Raw genomic sequence first — 17,591 nt, 5'->3', positions numbered from 1 at the left:
TTCCAAGGTTTATTGAATGCTCCTGAGGAACCGTGAACCTTAGCAGAGCAACGAGACAAGAGCCCCAAGGGGTAGGGAGCAACAGTTTATAAACCGAGGAGGAGACGAGGGAGGGGATCACCCCAAGACCAATGAGGGATTTCAGGGGAGACAGAAGGATACCCGATGGGGAAGGCAGGCAGGAGGGATCCCACACCCAATCACTCCACGCCCATGTGGAAGGTTCTAGATAGGTGGGATGGGGAGTCGAGTGATGGAGAAGGTACCAGGGAATGATTCAGTACTTTTCTGCTGATTGACTCCAGAGGGGGAAGGGGATTAACATGTAAGAAAAGGGGCAGTTAAGGGTAAGACCATTGGGGAAAATAGGGTGTACAGGAACAAAGCATTGCAGAAATAACACAAGGTATAAACCACAATACAGCACGTTCCAATGTGCAGCAGGGATGTGGAGTCGCTTGGGTGGTGCACAGGATGCTGTCCAAAGGTACACAGTCATGTTCATATGGCAAACCTTTTTGTTTAAAAGAGGGTTTCTCACTCTGCTGATACTTTTGATGCCTGGTCCTTTACTCTGCTGTTAGATTCTCCGTTTTGATTCCATGGTAACCAATGTATTCCCCCATGCCAATAAACCTGGATAAATATAATACTGAATTAATCATTAGAGACCCATTTTTATTTATGATAAGAACCTTTTTACCCGGGAAAACTAATGAGCATAATTGTAGCAGAATAATTTATACTGCTATAGCTTTGCTGATGTAACATCCCAGGTAGATATTTTAATTGGGTTTAATTATTCTATTTCCCTGTATAGATGAGTCCTATACAGATAAATCCCATTTTATAGTTAGCAGTCAAAACAAATTACATTTCATAATTACATTTACACCAAGTTTAAGGCATTCCTAGGATGGGCAGGAAATATAATGGGGCCGTAGTGTAATTGAGAGTGCAACCTTAAAATCCTGTGTGTGACAAGTATATTCAAATTGCCATCTGCTATATTTTTATTCCTTCTATTCCAAAACAACAAAAAGCATTAAGTCCGTTTAAAATAAAATGTTTTGAAGGTCTAGCACCAAATTATGTACATCGATACATGCAGGCTAAGGAAGCAAATGCAATTTGTCATATTTAAGCAGAACTGTGCCCAGTCTGTAGGTAACATCTTCCAGTGCCAGATTCAGCACTGTTGTAATCAGGCATCCTGGGGACTTTGTGGTACAAAAGGAAATTTGACTTCATGATATCAAGTCTAAATTTGGCTCCTCAATGTTTAGAACACTCCTGAAGGCATGATGCTCCAAACAATTAATCTTGCATAATATGAAATAAATGCGTATAGGACACACTGGCTCAGTTCTTGTGAATCCGTTGTCACTGGCATATTTTGTCCATAAAAAGATGCTGTTCTACAGTTGGCAGCAGTCCTGTTAAAAAGCATCTTTGAGCTGTAGAAATACAAAAGACTGTACTTTATTTCCAGTCCCTATTTCCCTCTCTTTCTGGCCATTGTCCACCCACTTGTCCTTCCCCCATGAAAAAAAAAAAAAATCCCTTACCCTTAGTTTAGACTGGGGAGTTTGGCAAGTGTTTCCTTCTCAGTTCTTAACCCTTTTGGTAGTTTGAAAACAAAGTCCTGAAGCAGTGTGAAATTAACTTATATGCATAACATTTGAAGTGACGGCACAAATTCCCAGTGGAATGAAGGGCTATTCACTCCAGTGAGAATGGGCAAATAGATTTGTGGCAGAACAATGTGCTTTTCTCAACACTCTCTCGCCTCCATTCCAATGGATGGGACGGGGCCTCCCTGGCGATGCTTGCGCACCACCACCACCCGTTATGACCCTTTAAAATAAAACCGCACCAAACCAACCCCAAACAAAACCTGCCTCTTTTTTTCTCCATGTGCTTCCAGCTGGGTGAGGTATTTAGCCTGTTAGTGCACGGAGTTTCTGTGATTTGCTAACAGGTGGTTGTGCTTCTGCATCGTCCCTCCAGCTGAAGTGGGAGCAATTGTCTCTGGGTGTGCCTCAGCAAAACTGCTGCCTGAGGAATTGTTTTCTGTGCTCTATGGAGAAAGGTGCCTGTCCAATTCCTTGTCTAGAAAGCAATGTTAAAGCATCTCTGCAGGCTGCAGCAGGCGTGACTGACAGCAGGGCCAGCAAGACCAAAGGACATGGTCTGCATATTTATGTGCATGAATTTCCTGACCCAGTGGTGGACTCCTTGCGCTGATCCTCCATGGATGTGTTTGGGAAGGGCTCACACAACACCCCACAGCACACAGTTTGCCTTACCACTAGCAGAGTGTGTTTTTAGTACTGTTGGATACACTGAGGAAATTTTGGGGGAAGGATGCTCTATAACCATGTCTGTTATGCAAAAATGATTACAATTAGGAATATATTATAAAGATGGATTATTCTTGTTTCCCACTCTTTGCATACAGTATAATGAAAAACAATCTGTGTTGTCACCTCATAAAATGTCTATCATAATATTTTGATTTAAATCATAAACAAGCTTAGCCAAGAATAATATACATACAGTTGCATGGTATATTGTATTTTTAAAATATATCTACCAGTCCTATTAAAGATGACACACTTAAATCTTGTTTCAATTAAGGACTATCCCTTTAAGGAGAAATATGAGTGTCTGACTCCTTCTGCATTGCAAAGTACAACTAAAAAATTGGTTCTCTTGCTCACAGAGTGGTCAAGCCCAGAAAAGTTCCAGACCTCAGGCTTTTTGTCACAAAAGAGTAATGCAGTTACTGACAACAATCACTCTCCAGCATTGTGTTTCACACCCATGATCAGGAGTACATATCATCCAATCTGCAGTACAACTGTGATTCCTGTTGTCTCAGCCAAGAGATTTAAAACTCACAACCAGCTTAGTAAATTCCTTGTACATTTCTGGCAGACAAAAAATAATAGGTGAGGAAATGGTAGATTTTCCAGTTAGATCTGTCTCCACTTACCTCATTGGCAAAGAGAACAGAAAACTTCAGGGTTCCTCGCAGAAGCATATTTGCAATACAATGCTTCCCTGTTTTCTTTCTGTTCTGTTTCCCTTTACTGTAGTCTCTTGCTCTCCTTCTGTATGCTTGTTTTCTTGCTTTTCTTCTTCTTTAACTATTTATTTGCATTTTTAAGTGTGATATTTTACACTAATAAATACAAAATGTTTCGACAGATGCACAATTTGCATACTTTTTTCTAAAACTACAGCCTTTCTAGGCACAAGCATTATATATCTGAGATGAGCAGCAAGAACGCAGGAAGGCAAGAAGGAGAAAAGTGAAGGGAACGGGTGGAGAAGAGATGAAAAAGAGAACAAGTGAGTGAAGGCTTGTTACGGTACCATGACATTTTAAAAGCAGCTGTGTGGTTAGAAGCTAGAAAGAAGAGAAGAAACCCAAAGGACCATGCCCTGGTCTGTAGCTGGGGAGTAGCTGGTGCAGAGAGGGAGGATGCTAAGTGATGTCACTCACCCTGGGGCTGCTCCCTGGCTAAAACTATTAGCCAGAACTGAGGTTGTTGCCAGTCTGCTTGCTGCAAGTTGGACATCCCTACAGGGCAGTTCCCTGCCCTTGGCATTGGTCTCTCCAGTGGCCAAACACACCTCCAGGCACACCTGCACAGCCTGGCTGACTTCCTTGCACCAGGGAGAGACCCTGACCTGCTTCATCCAGACCCTGTGGTATAGTGGTGGAGGAGGGATGATTATCCAAGATGGTCCTGGTCCAGCTCTGTAGGAGGATAATTGCTATGTTACAGAGGATTCTCTCACAGCTAGAGATAGCCAAAATCAGTCTTCTTTTCTTAAGTGTCTAAAAGAAGAAAGATGACTTCCAAAAAAGAAATATATATCTCAATGAGGTCACAATTTTATAGTGCATACTTACATTTTGCAATGATATTTTCATTTCGCTAATTCACTGACATGATCTCAGCCCCTGCAGGAGGTTGGTTCCTGATTCAAGGAAAAGGAAAAGAGAGTTTTAACATTCATTTTAATGCAAACATTTATTCATTTTTAGTATCTGCACTGTTTCACTAGCTTCACTTAATTATGGGAGTAGAAGCAGGTTTAGAATTCCCTGGAGGAGCTTGCTCTTTTTTCTTTTTAGACTTACTCTCTTCATCTTCTCAACTGCTCCTCCTTTAGTCTTTTCATTTTTCTTGAGAATGCTTATTCTTACCCTTAGAAATGAGCACATCTTGGCAAGGATTTAAGTACTAAAAAATGTGTAAACTTTGTTTTTTTTTTCTTTTGCCTCGTCTTTTCCTCTGTGGATTGGTAGTTAAATGCAGCAGGTTTCCCACTGCGTGATGAGTAGAGTGCATGAACCCAAAGGTTATGCCTGGCTGTGCTTTAGGGATACAGCTTGCAGATGTAGTGTATGAAAGATGCATCAAGGTAAACTCACAAGATAACTGTAGTAACATGCTGTATTCCTGCTGCTTACATCCGTGTTTGATTCTTCAAACCATCTTCTGTCAATTCAAAAACCAGCATAAAATTGAAACATAGCATGGTTCAGTAATAAAAGGTCACATTGTTATACCTGTAGGTTTCTACTGTATGAAGCCTGTGCACATTGCATTTTCTGTTCTGCCATTTTTATCTACAAAAATTGATGTTGGCCTGAAACGAAGTGAAGGTTTTAGTCTCTGAATGATTTTTGAGCACAGATCACAGATCAAGTATTTTAAAACTCTGAGTGGCAAAGAGGAGCACATATTAATTTTAGACAACTTTTACACTTTACTTTTATGCTTTTACATATGTAATTGAATTCTGAATTTCCCCTTCTAGTTTCAGTGTGAAAAGGGTAGCCCAGAATGCACCTACACACTTTTTGATTCTTTCAGAAAAAAAAAAAAACAAAAACCTGAAGGAACCTTATGAAACTTTAAAAACAAGTCTCTGTGCACAAAGAATGCTTCATTTCTATGCATCTTTTTAATAGACACTGTTATAGGCAGACCAGAAACCTCAAAAACTCTGTTTTAACCTGAGATCTTTCCCAAGGTGAGTCTTGACAAGAGAAGCAACACTGGTACACACAAAGGCATTGCTGAGGCTGGAGTCTTAATCTATGTAAATATCTTGCACCTCTTTAAATATTCCCATATACCAGAGAAAGCTGCAATTATGAGGAAGCAAAAAGCATTATGCCTGTAATGAAAAAAAGGTTCCTTTATTAATAATAACTACACTTAAATTGCAATTATGTAACTATTTTATGAAGAAATCACCTCCTGATCAAAATTGTTATGTAACAAGCTCAAAATCTGAGTAGATTAATAGCACATAATAGTGGATTTTTTTTATTCGGTCATCCAGGGAAAAATGTAATTTCAGTTGTGCCAAAAAAAAAGTTGCTCAATTGTTTGGCTTTTATAACATTGCTGACCCCTTCAAATTAGGTCAGTTTTTAAACAAAAGCATAATTTAAATGTGAAGTATCAGTGTTTCATTTCAGAAATATTTACTGTTTCCTTGTTGCAGTCCTCCAGAATGAGACATTCTGCAAGTTTCTGGAAGCTGTCCCAAATTCACAAATGTTTTCAGATTCTGAAAAAATGAGGTTTGGATTTTTAATATTTTAGCTGGTGGGGGTGGAGGGTGGAGTAAGGGTACACCTACACCTTATTTAAGGGTTCATGAGGCCTGAGGTTTTTGTCCTTTAATTTATAGTAATCCATTCAGAAAGGATTAAGTAATCCAAATCAGCCTATCCTGTAACAGAAATACAAAAGTCCTCTTTCCAACTTACATGAAATATATCAATTTAAAGGAATATACTTCATGAGGTGTACAGTAACTGAAACACCTGACATTCTTCTAATGTCATCCTTTGTAAGATATGATCCGGGAGGAATAGAGGCTTGACTGGTAGAACACACTCCTATGTGACTTTAGGAATGAGAGGAACCCAATTAAAAGAAAACTCACTCTAAGTGACATGTAGATGCAAATACCTTGAGAAACACAGGCTGTAAAACATATTTCTCCTGCCCACAAACTCACACCTGCTAATGCCTCGTGAAATTAGTTACATCCTCAGTACTATTCTTCAACAGCAAGTTTTAAGGCCTAATTATATATTTAATTATTTCTGTTTTGTCAGTTGCTTTACATCCAGGCACATTCAGCAGCATGTCATATGGGATCAATTCTTCAACAGTGATTTTATTATAGTTTCTATGTAATGTCACTTTGGTATATCCACCCTGTTCCCACCCCTGAGCATATGGTGTCTCTTTTTTAATACATCTGAATTAGAGAAAAGCACCAACATTAAATATGAATCTCTTGGTTTTTGATGCTTGCCAGTCATAGAGTCGCTTGCAAATGTTTTTAGTATAAATTTCACTTCTGAACCACGAGTGTTTTGTTAACATCTGTCCTGCAGCAGATGATCAGTTTTATTTAGTGATTTATTTATGTATCATATTTTGGTGTGAAAACATAGTAGTCACTTGTGGGCTTTAATCTGCAGAAGGGATGGAGCAGAATGAAGTGCAGTCAGTCACGCTTTGCACTTGAAAGGAACAATGCCATTAGTTCTTTGTTTTCTGCTGTAATCCTAGGTATAATAGGCAGAATGGCAAAAATAAATTGGGGTCTTTGTTGCAATTCTCCCTCTCTCAGCCAGAGCAATGCTTTCTCTCATGTATGTTGTCTATCAAATGTTTAAGGATCTTTTTGCATCAGCTGCTATACCGTTTCACTTTTTACTTCAGCTAAGCTCTCTAAACAGTTTGATGAGCATGAAAAACCATGCCAACCTGACAAATCCTGTTCTTCAGATTTTTCTCCTGATTGTGAAACACCACCATGGTAGCCATAATCACTTTTGGGACAATGGGAGCTGTTAGCCCTCTTATCACTGAATCATGGAATCACAGAATCATGGAATCATAGAATCAGAAAGTTTTGGATTGTAAAAAATCTTACAGATCATCTAGTTCCAATCTCCCTTCCATGGGCAGAGACACCTAGAATGACAAATCTGAGAAAAGCCATTACCTCATGGCTTTGCAACGCATGGAACTTCATGGAGTTTTTTTTTCTCATAGTTTATTTCTTACCTCTTTATGATAATATGATCACAAAAAAACTTGTTATTTGATGTTATTTCTAGTGATTATTTTTAATCAGTTATGTTCTTCTCTGCTGACAATCAGTTAAATGAAACTCACAGTAAGTAAAAAGGGAAATAAAGAGAACTAGCAGATAGTCCTGGTCATCCTGAATCCCTGACACTCCAAGTCTGACTCTTTTAAACATATCAGAAATGGATGGCTTGTCATGAGATGTATAATGGTGCAATGCTTTTATTAGCATGGGGTTTAAATAAACTGCATAAATTCTTGTGGTTATATCAGTAACAGAGTGATTCTAACAGATCTTCTTGGGGAGAGGCGGTGCTCAGGCATAAATGCCAACAGCCCCCAAAAACATGTATATATTCAATGAGAAACCAAGCACATTTTTGCTAGGATAGAAAAGTTTCAGGATTTGATATCACAAAATATATAGCCAATTGTTATCAAATTTCCAAGGATTCTTGGCTGACTTTGATCTAAAATTCTCATTCTAAATCCTGACAGACATTTTTAGCTGCACTGTTTGTTGGTTGTATCACTTGCATTTCCCATGAGGTACCTCCATCAAGGTCGTAAATTCTCAGAAAGGCGAATGAATAAAAAAGCTTCTCCAAAGTCAGACTGACTTGATTGATAATATTCTTATTAATAATCTCAAAAATGAGAGTCATAGAATTCTGGTTTGGAAGGGACATCAAGGATCAGATGGTCCAATCTTTTCTGGAAAAAGCATGGTGTGGAAAAGATGGCCCAGCTGAATCTTAAAAGTGTCCAGTGCTGGGGATTCCTTGGCAGGATTCCAGTGACAGATTATTCTCTTTCTGAAAAATTTAGTCTTTTGTCTAATCAGAATGTCCACAGGAGTAACTTGTATCCACAAGGAACCCATGAGGGAAGAAAACTTGAGTGAGGCACTAATAAATAACTTCACTTGTAAGGATGTGAACCCTGCATGAGAACTGAGATGTTAGAACTCTGGCCACAAAGGTGATTTTGGTGCTCTGTTCAGTCAATAAACAGAAGACATTGTACCCATAACTGTATGTGTGGACAATAGGATAAATTATGCACTGCACAAATCCTTTCCAGAAGGAAAAGTTCAATAGTCCTTAATTTTGGTGTATTATGAGCAGACCTCTATGCCATTAAATATTTATATGTCCCTGATCAGTAATACACAAGTATGTCTTTTAAAATTTAAGGTCTCAGTGGTAGAAGACAGAGAGTAATTTATGGTTTTCTAGAGGAAAAATTCTTGGGTTCTACACAAAATAGAGTTCTAGTGGCAACCCAGTCATCATTCTCATATGTTGCATCTTTCTACCTGTATATGAATGTATTTATCTAAATAGATGTGTTAGATCAACTTTTCTTACAAGTAACCTGATTCTGCAAAGACTTATGCATATGCTTTATTTTATATGCCTGGTATGACCAAAACAATGTCTCTGGCACATGTAGTATTCAGCCTGTGTGTTAATCTTAACAGTAAAGAAGATCTGATCTGACTTGATTACAGTGAGTTGGGAAATTACACCAAAATCTCCTGTTATAATCAGAAAATGTAGGTGAATTAAAATCAGATTTTCTCACAAGGGAGTATACACCATTTTCAAAGAAGCTGGAATTTTTGTTGATAGTGAGAATCTCCAAGACTAAAAGTTATCTCAAATAGGTAAACCCCTACTTGCCAAATCATGTTTGTTACATTAAACATCTTCACTAGACAAAGAAGACAGTGTGGGCCCTGATAAAGAAAGAAGTCACTAAATTACTGATGCAGGAGTATGTACTTGAGACTCAAATGCAGACTAACTCAGGCAAGAGAGGAACCTCAGCCTGGGAGATGAAAAAATGTTTTACATGAGGTGCTAAAGCTTTTAGACATGGCTGTAGACCACTCACAACTGTTAAATGTAGACAGGTTGGAAAATGCCTACTGGATTACTTTCGTGAAACAGAAATATTGTTTCTTATTCAGCTGTTATGACTGTGCCTATTGTTCCTGCTCCATTTTGCAGAGAATATTTTTGCATCCTTTATTGTTATAACAGCAGGAGAGGTATTTTTTTTTCAATTACTGTGAAAGTCACTGAAAGTACAGTTTTAAAGTGACCAAAATTGTTCAGATCAATGAATGTAATTTGGCAAATAATTACAGCTGAAAAAATATGGAAGCAGTGTAAAAAGATCTGAAATGTTTCATTTTAAAATCACCAACTGCTTATTTTGACATATTTTAATGAATCATTTTGGGTTTCTTCTTTCAAACAACATTTTATTATTGGCAAGTGGTCTATATATTTTAAAGACAAAATAATTAGAGGCACATAATCTGGGAACAAAATGCAGCATTACAATGAAAAATACACAGAATAAGTCCATTTCTTTTTCAATGTAGAAGATTTTTCTATATTTTTATTGCAATTATTGAACAAAATAGAATCATAATTTGCTCTGATGTATTAGTAATAATTGTAGCCATCAATAACCCAGTGTGTGGATATCAGTTTAAACCCAATTACATTTTGGAAGGAAAAAAAACCACCTCATAAGTGTGTGACAATGCAATTAATTTGATTTTTCACAGGTAACACAATGGGCTAAAGGTGTCCAGACCACGTGTGAATGCAACATAACTACCAGCTGTATTCCTGCTGCTTACATCCATGTTTGATTCTTGAAACCATCTTAAATTCTGTGAATTCAAACAATGCCAGCATAACTAGACCCTCAGAGATGAAGTATGTTAGGGCAAGGAATGACACTGCAAATAGGCCTGGCTTAGTTCAAACTGTCCTTTGAAAGATGCACAGGGTAGCTTTGCAGAAAAAACCTGCCACCATAAGAAGCTCATCCAGAGCCCGCAGATTTCATTGAAAAACTTTCTTAAGGCCATCCTGCATAGACAGATATCAGGGGAGGCACGAGCTTGCTTCATTTCCTGAATTTGTGGAGATCTGCTGAAGAAGCAGAATGGAACAGCTACACAAGCAGAAAGCTCATGGCACTCAAAAGTGAAGATCCAGAAGATGTGTTTGGAACACACCAGACCCCAACTTCAGAGCTTTGGCATGGAAGTGGAACACGCAGGGCTCATAAAATGGGCAGAGAAGAGTTAGGATACATGGCACAACTCCAGGGTGTACAAGTGTTAACTATTAAAAAAGCTGCGCTGATGCAAAAGACAAAAAGGATTTGGACCATGTTCTTTCGCTTATTTTTTTCTGAACTGATGTAAAGCTGATCCAGTAAAACCCCACCAAGCATCTGTCAGCTCCTGGTTGCAGCACAGAAATGCTCAGCACAAAGTTCTCCTGATGAAATGATGGGGTTCAGGCCTTTGTATAGAAAACCTCTGATCCACCAGTCAGTTAAGAGCCACCACCCTACAGAGTTTAAACCTTTTCTCCTACATTGCAGCAATGCTGCAATGATTTTGTAACTGCCTGTGCAAGTACCTCTGTAAGTTAAAGTGGCTCTATATCCCCTTAGCTTACCACTAGTGAATTAAAGTTTGTATGTGCCAACTTTTTCACATTTGTGTGAAAGAACAACAGAGGGGAAAACAGAAGGGATTAGTCTTAATACTTTAGGGCTAAATAAATATTTACTGAGTTTGATTCTGCTGTCATTTCATGGCTAATGTTAAGTACAAGGTGACTGCAGGACTGCTGGAAATGTACAAACAACATTAATCTGCTGGGTTTCCCCTCATTTTGAAATGTATCATAGATTCCAGTGTCATGGCATGTTTTGATTTTATATATATCCCTTCCCAGGTGAAATAGCCATTTTTTGTCACCTGTGACACTTTCTCATATATGCTTCTAAAATGCAAGGTTCTGTTTCCCCATTTAGATATGCCTTTATGCTAAACTGTGGCAGAGATTTACTGCAGCAGCAGCTACTTTTTGACTCAATCAGGCAGCCAGCTATTTTCTACAAAATACTCCCTGTTTAGGATTCCAGACTACCCATAGATCACTCCAAACAGAAATGTGAATATTCAAACCCAGCTTTCCTGCTAACAAAAAGAATTTGGTTGCTCTCTATGTAAAATTCAGCTGAAAGTTAATTAGCTTCATTCAGAATAGACAACTAATGATATTAATATACCCATGTGCAAATGTGTAACTTTCTAATATTTTATACGAGTAAAAATTCATGGGACTAATTAACAAAATAGAACAATGTTTCCTACATTGTTTGCCTCCATGCAGAATGACTATAATTCACAGAATTTGCAGATGTAGACGAAGATGATAAATTCACATATTGTAATGTGTAGCACCTTCTTCTGACTAGCTTCAGACATTTGCAAAAGAGAAATTCATACCACTCTCCTTCTTTTGGCTCTGGATCATTCCCAAAGTCAGCTGAAGGCCTTAAACTTAATCCTCAGGGTAATTAATGGATGGAGCCCCAGCAGCACAACAGATCCAGTTTCAGCCTCTGAGTGGCTGAGACAGATTTTTCTTCCTGGAGAGAAGCACAGCACAGAGCTAGGGAATCTGCACTTGCCCACCCATGGACTTCATCTCTACAGCACTTCCAGTTGTGACTAGGAAACCTTCTAAAAGTGCTTGGCAATGCAGCCACAGCTTATTATGGCTAATTGCCTGTTCAGATGGTTATGGCAACCTCCCTTGAAGGTCAATTACATGGCTTTGTGGAAGTCATGTAACAGTTGATAGCTTCTTAAAAGGTTTAGTAATTTAAAAAGGAGTACCCCTCTTCTACCATCATAACCCTCCAGAATAAAAATTTCACAGCAGGATAGGAAAAAGTCAGCTAAAGTTATTAAAGTGTCACGTGGAGTGTACATAAAGACTGAGGCTCAATTGAATCTACGGACAGCTAGAGGAAGTGTCTTTTACAAGTTGTTCTTTGCCTTGAAAAACATGGAGGGATTAATCTGATGAAAAATGTGTTTATTATCTCCATTCTGGATTTTCTTCAAAGACAGTGTAGAGGAAAGGGCTTCTTTGTGGTGCAGTGTATCTTGTCCTAAGTGGACAATCAAAACAATGTGATGAACATACCTTTTAAAGTGCTTTCTTCTAACTTTGGGCAATTAGAAGAACTGAACTAAGTAGCTCAGGTGCAGGCATTGGCATTATAGACATGTAAATTAGAGAAAGGGAAGTTTTAGGAATATATTCTGGGCCGACATTCATCACAATTTTTGCAAGCCATTTATGTATGAAGTTTGCACCTGAGCAGATTTTATGTGACTGAAGACAACCTCAGTGTCCTCTGCACAGGCATGAAAAGGAAATTGGGAAGTGTGTGAAAGTGGGAATGGACTATGGTTTACAAGGCAAAGGGAAGAGATGCTGCACCCTTTCTGACTAAGGCCTCTCTGGTCACTGCTGGCTCTGTGTTTTCTGTGTGCTGCAGTGCCAGTTGTTGGCACCACTCTGTGACCAACCCAGACCAGAGCAGCTGCAGAAGGGAAGGGGCAGAATTTCCTGCCATCTGTGTCCCACTGCTGAATCTTTGAGCAGCTCTGTAGTGGACCACTAATTGCCAGAAGAAACTCCTGTTTTCTCACATGGACATGAAATATGGTAGCTCTACCCTTTGGAAGTTCTGAATTTCCTTACTTATTTCTGCTCATCTTAAATTGCTAATTTTTTTAAATTTTTTTTTGCTGTCCCATAAGAACATAAACACTATTAGCATACAGGGAAGCTATTGAGAGCAACAATTTCATGGAATACACAAGAAGTAAGGAACAGCCTCTGTTGAAACCTTGGAGGCTCTAATACCATCAGTCTTCTTTCCATATTGAGGTTTTGTCTGACTTGAATCACAAGCATAATGTGCATATGCAGCTCTTGTATATGCATCTTTTAGTGTGACACATGTACAGGGGTGTCAGACTCTGAAGGACCCAGAGGCTCATTTGGATGTTGGTAAAAGGTTTTGTGCTGTTACTCTTCTCTCCATATGTATGAGGACATAAGTGTACATGTGTGTGTGAGTTCATGTCCAAAAGCATTCTTTTCTGAGATTTATCCTTGACTAATTATAAAAAATGGTGCTACAAACCCATTTTCCACTCTAAGCTTTCTCCCTTCAGAGGCATCCATCTCAAATGTGAAATCTAGATGGTGTTTGCTCTGTTTTCTGGCACCCCATAAGGAAAGTAATTTGCAGAGCATACCCTTACATTTTTAATCCACATGACAAAGCCTTTAGTTCCACTGGAGGATATAGTCTGGGAGAGCTCAACATTTTGGAGACCTATGCACACTGACATGCAAACAAAGTAATTTTTTACTGACCTCCTACTGATTTCTTTTCCAGCATAGTGCCATACACTAAAAATTCAGTCATGACACTGAGTAGCTTCTGAATCTGAGGCATGTAGCATTTGTTACGTTATTATAAAAATGTCTTACCCATATCAAACAATAGATTCAGTATCAACTGACTCCTCTGGCTATTGTAACATCTCTTCTGTACTTTTCAGAGGGAAAGTTTTCATCATTTTACCACAAATAAGATTATTATTGAGACAGCCATTGATATGTCTTGATATTTTGATAGAGTGCAGATACTTTCTGTTGAAGAAAATAAAAACCTACCTACCAAAAACAGTAACAGGAAGCAAAATTAAGAAATCTTACCAAACTACAATCAGACATGGTGATGTTTCACAGATGCTCACAAGACTTCAGGGTTATGACATCAACTTAACCAACTGAAGGCATAGCTGCTTGGAAGGGAAACCTTTTAAAGGAGTAAAACTTAAAACCCCAATGGAAAATTTGAGAGGACTTAATGGAAACATAGACTTCTAAAATATTGTTTGACCAGAATATTGAAATTTGTGACTGTAACTAATTCATTAGGCTTTTTTATGATCATTAATGACCAGCTTGAGTCCTTTGGATAAGCATATCTGGAAAACGTGGCAAGTTAAGCAGAGATGATCTCCTGTTGCCATGATAGAATTAATTAAATACTGTCTCAGAATGATGTCTTGGTTGAACATCTTATCCATGCTTAAATATGCTCTAACATATTTTATCCTATTTATCGTCATATCCATATTTATCGTCAGTGCTTACTCAGAAACCTAAAAGATAGGCCAATAAAAAATACAAAGAATACTGATATATAAAAAATTCTGTAGTCACTCTAGATTTTAATCTAAATCAGAATCTTGACAAAGTTCATTAAAATGTTACGTTCATCACCCCAGATGCTTATTTTCATTATTTTCGTTTGGGTCATTACTTCTCGTGTATAGCAGGTAAAAATCTTTATTGTCTAAGTGATATTCACTTTAAATAAAAACATTTTTAAAAATGTTTCTTACTGTTCAGGGTAATTATGGTACAGAACTGCAATATTCCACACAGGCATGCCAAGTGAAAATTGGAAAGTGCTCTAGTCATAAATATTATGGTGAATACCTCTGTAAAAATTGTAAGTCTAATTTGTGTTTCTCACGATGAAGAAATGTGTGGCAAAATTTAAAAAATGACCGGTTTGAAAAATGAAATTCAGTGTCTAGTTCTGCTTAATGTTCTTATGTATTAGAGAAAGAAGTGCACTTCAAGAATGCAATTTATGTTCCTTTTTGTAATTCTTATGCAAAAAAGCCATTGCATCATTAGACTTTCAGTGTTAGAGTTACTCTTGATATTTATCAGACCTCTCAAGCCATATTGATACAACTCTGAAGCCACATCAGTACTAAACATGATCTCTACCTTGGATAAATTAAATTCTATCCAGACTGTAATTTACACTGCCATCACTATCAGTTATACCACAGGTGTGTCCAGGACTTCAGAATAAGTGTAGGAAATGTAAATGCCCACTCAAGCACTCTATATTAAAAAAAATCCTATTATTTTGCCATTCACTGAGACCCCAGAGATGTACAATGCAGCTTATACAGTGTGCAGCAGTGATAATATTGGCAATATTTCCTGCATCAAGGAAGCATGAGCCATCCTTTGAAATTTTCCTAGGAGACATAAATTTGGTAGCCAATCAAAACATTCAAAATCTAGGATGTGAACCCTGTAACAGACCGTGGTTTTGAAGCAGTCCTACAGCTTTATATAGTCATAAAAAAAGACAGTGCCCCCCACCCCTTTTGATTATCATTTGAATGATATTTGTTGCAGAACTGGTACCTAAAGAAAGTAAACCTCTTAGGTAAATTATGAAATTATAAATTATGCTAGATGAAAGTTACTTACATTCACCATTCAGTGTACTGTGACTGGATTTTCTTTATCACCTTTCTGTGGCAAACAGGATTGAAAGAAGGACAAAGTGGCCCAATGTAAGAAAAAGTATAAGTAAAAGAGTGTAAGAAAATCTCCTCTTTAAGTTTTTCTCTACTAGAAGTCAGGGGGAGGGAGTTTGCATATTGTGTACATACATTTAGTTATGCAAATAATGATGTCACTTGAGATTTCTCATTCACCTGGTAATATTTGAATGTAATTCTCACATTTTCAGTATCCATGCCACTGTAACACCATGCTAATTTGTACTTGCTCTCTGAGTCACTTTATTACATCTTACTGAAAAACACAACTGACCCATGTTTGCATTCCCATGACTGAAACAGCTTTGGAATCTGCATGCAGGCTTCTCATTGTCTTTGCTCGCTTTTGTCCTCTCAGACTCTTAGTAAAGGAGATTTTTGTGGTTTCTTCTGAGCAACATTGTGCCAATATCACTCGAAAATTGCAGGCAACTTCAGTGAATGCATACGTACATACTGCTAGGAATTCCTGATCTTTGTCTTCTGCTGCAACGTGAGCCTGTGCAAGTTTGTCTGACATGTGAACTGTGCAAAATCTTTTCTGAGCTTTTTTAAGCTCTGGTTTTATCCATGGGAATGCACGGCATTTTATTACTTCAAATCTGAGGATCTTTGTTGTAACAAGGACAGAAAAGCAGAAACCAAAAGCTTAGTGAAAGGATTTTATTCAAAACAGCTAGCTAGCTAGCTAGAACTCTGATCACCTTGACTTATAGCAATTTTGAATATAAAACATATAATAAGAAAATACTTTTGTTCACAGAATATAAACACTAAAATAATAAAAGCATATTTTCAGATACACATTAAAGTAATCTGTGTTTGCCTGATATCATATTTGTTAATTCCAGCAAACTTCATCTATTTATTTCAGGTGATTTAATAAGTGATGAATATACTTGCTTTATAGCTGGACAAATGCAGGCATATTGAAAGTAAAATATTGACAATTCAAGTGACTTCTTTTGTGACTATGTTGTTGATAGTTAGGTTGAGATAAGAATAATTTCCAATAGGTTTGTATTTTAAATGAATGCTTTCCATCATATGGTGCTGGCAATTAGAAACAAGACATTGATGTCAGGTTCTGTGAAATCACACATAACATTGTACACAGACTAATGTACTGTTCAGGAGGTGATTGCTGCAGAAAGAAGGAATGGAATTGTTCCCCAAGAACTGTATCAGGAGTATTTTATCCAATTCCCATGACAATTATTCTTGCCTTTTTTTTTTCTTTTTTTTTCATTCAACAATTTATTTTTATTAGCTAACCCCAGAGTAAAATCTCACTAATCTTCCAGTGAAGCTATTGGACATTCTAATGAATATTTACATACATATAAAAAGACACAGCTGTCTGAATACCTATGCTTAAGACTTGGTTGTTTTGATTCAAATCAATCATACAATTTTGAATAGGGAGTGTTTTTGGCTACATGTGATTTACATGAGCTGCCTTAACATTAAAACAAGATATCTGATTCTGTGAGCTGCAGATTATTTCCACTGAGGAACTGAGTATTGTACATTCACGTGTAGATCAGTTAATATTGAGAGTACTCAAGTATTTGCAGAATGTGGATCTAAGGAGAGAGGTTCATATTATTTTCCCTTTGACTACATCTTTCCTCTCATGTTAGAAGATGACTGTCCAAAAGAGCATTTACTGGAATATCTACTGATGAATTATATCACTGCTGATAGCTTTCAGTGAACATTGCTGTTGTAAGTAAAAATCCTGTAAAGCTAGGATAAAAGCTTTGAAGATAAGAAAGATTACCATGGGAATGTCATTGTTTGGAGAGACAGAAGTAAATGTGCTCCCATAAAAACCTTTAATGATTGTTTTACATAAATGCATATCAAAAGAGAAAGTGCCAGGATCAGTAGGGGCTCAGGTTGATTTTTTTTAGGTTTTTTGTTTGTTTGTTTGGGTTTTTTGGTGTCCTTTTTTTTTTTTTTTTGGTGTCTTTTTGTTTTGTCTGGTTTTTTTTAAATTTGTTTTTAATTGACTAAGGTTTATATACCAATTTAGTAACTTCAATTCAGATTCTCATTTAGTATAAAGCATGACAGTTCTGCTAGAATAAATGATACTACATTGAAATGTACAGAAAATGCCTTCTCCCCTCCCTGCCTCTCATCTG

General features: G+C 37.5%; 1 long non-coding RNA gene across 2 annotated transcripts; it reads right to left on the bottom strand.

The window, feature by feature from the left end:
* Nucleotides 1-72: 72 nt before the first annotated feature.
* On the bottom strand, nucleotides 73-17,102 carry LOC146768570 (uncharacterized). Of its 2 annotated transcripts, none has more exons than XR_014954697.1 (2): nucleotides 3,926-17,102; nucleotides 73-636 (listed from the first exon to the last, which is right to left on the bottom strand). It is a non-coding gene; the product is annotated as an uncharacterized LOC146768570 (long non-coding RNA). The 2 variants fall into 2 exon arrangements; XR_014954678.1 differs by lacking the exon at nucleotides 3,926-17,102 and adding an exon at nucleotides 1,569-3,912.
* Between the last annotated feature and the right edge of the window lie 489 nt (nucleotides 17,103-17,591).

Source organism: Lonchura striata, chromosome 1, assembly GCF_050655825.1.
Source record: "Lonchura striata isolate lonStrDom1 chromosome 1, ASM5065582v1, whole genome shotgun sequence".
Classification (NCBI taxonomy): Eukaryota; Metazoa; Chordata; class Aves; order Passeriformes; family Estrildidae; genus Lonchura; species Lonchura striata.
Note: the sequence above shows the minus strand (reverse complement) of the source record. Positions and strands in the feature narration are given on the sequence as shown.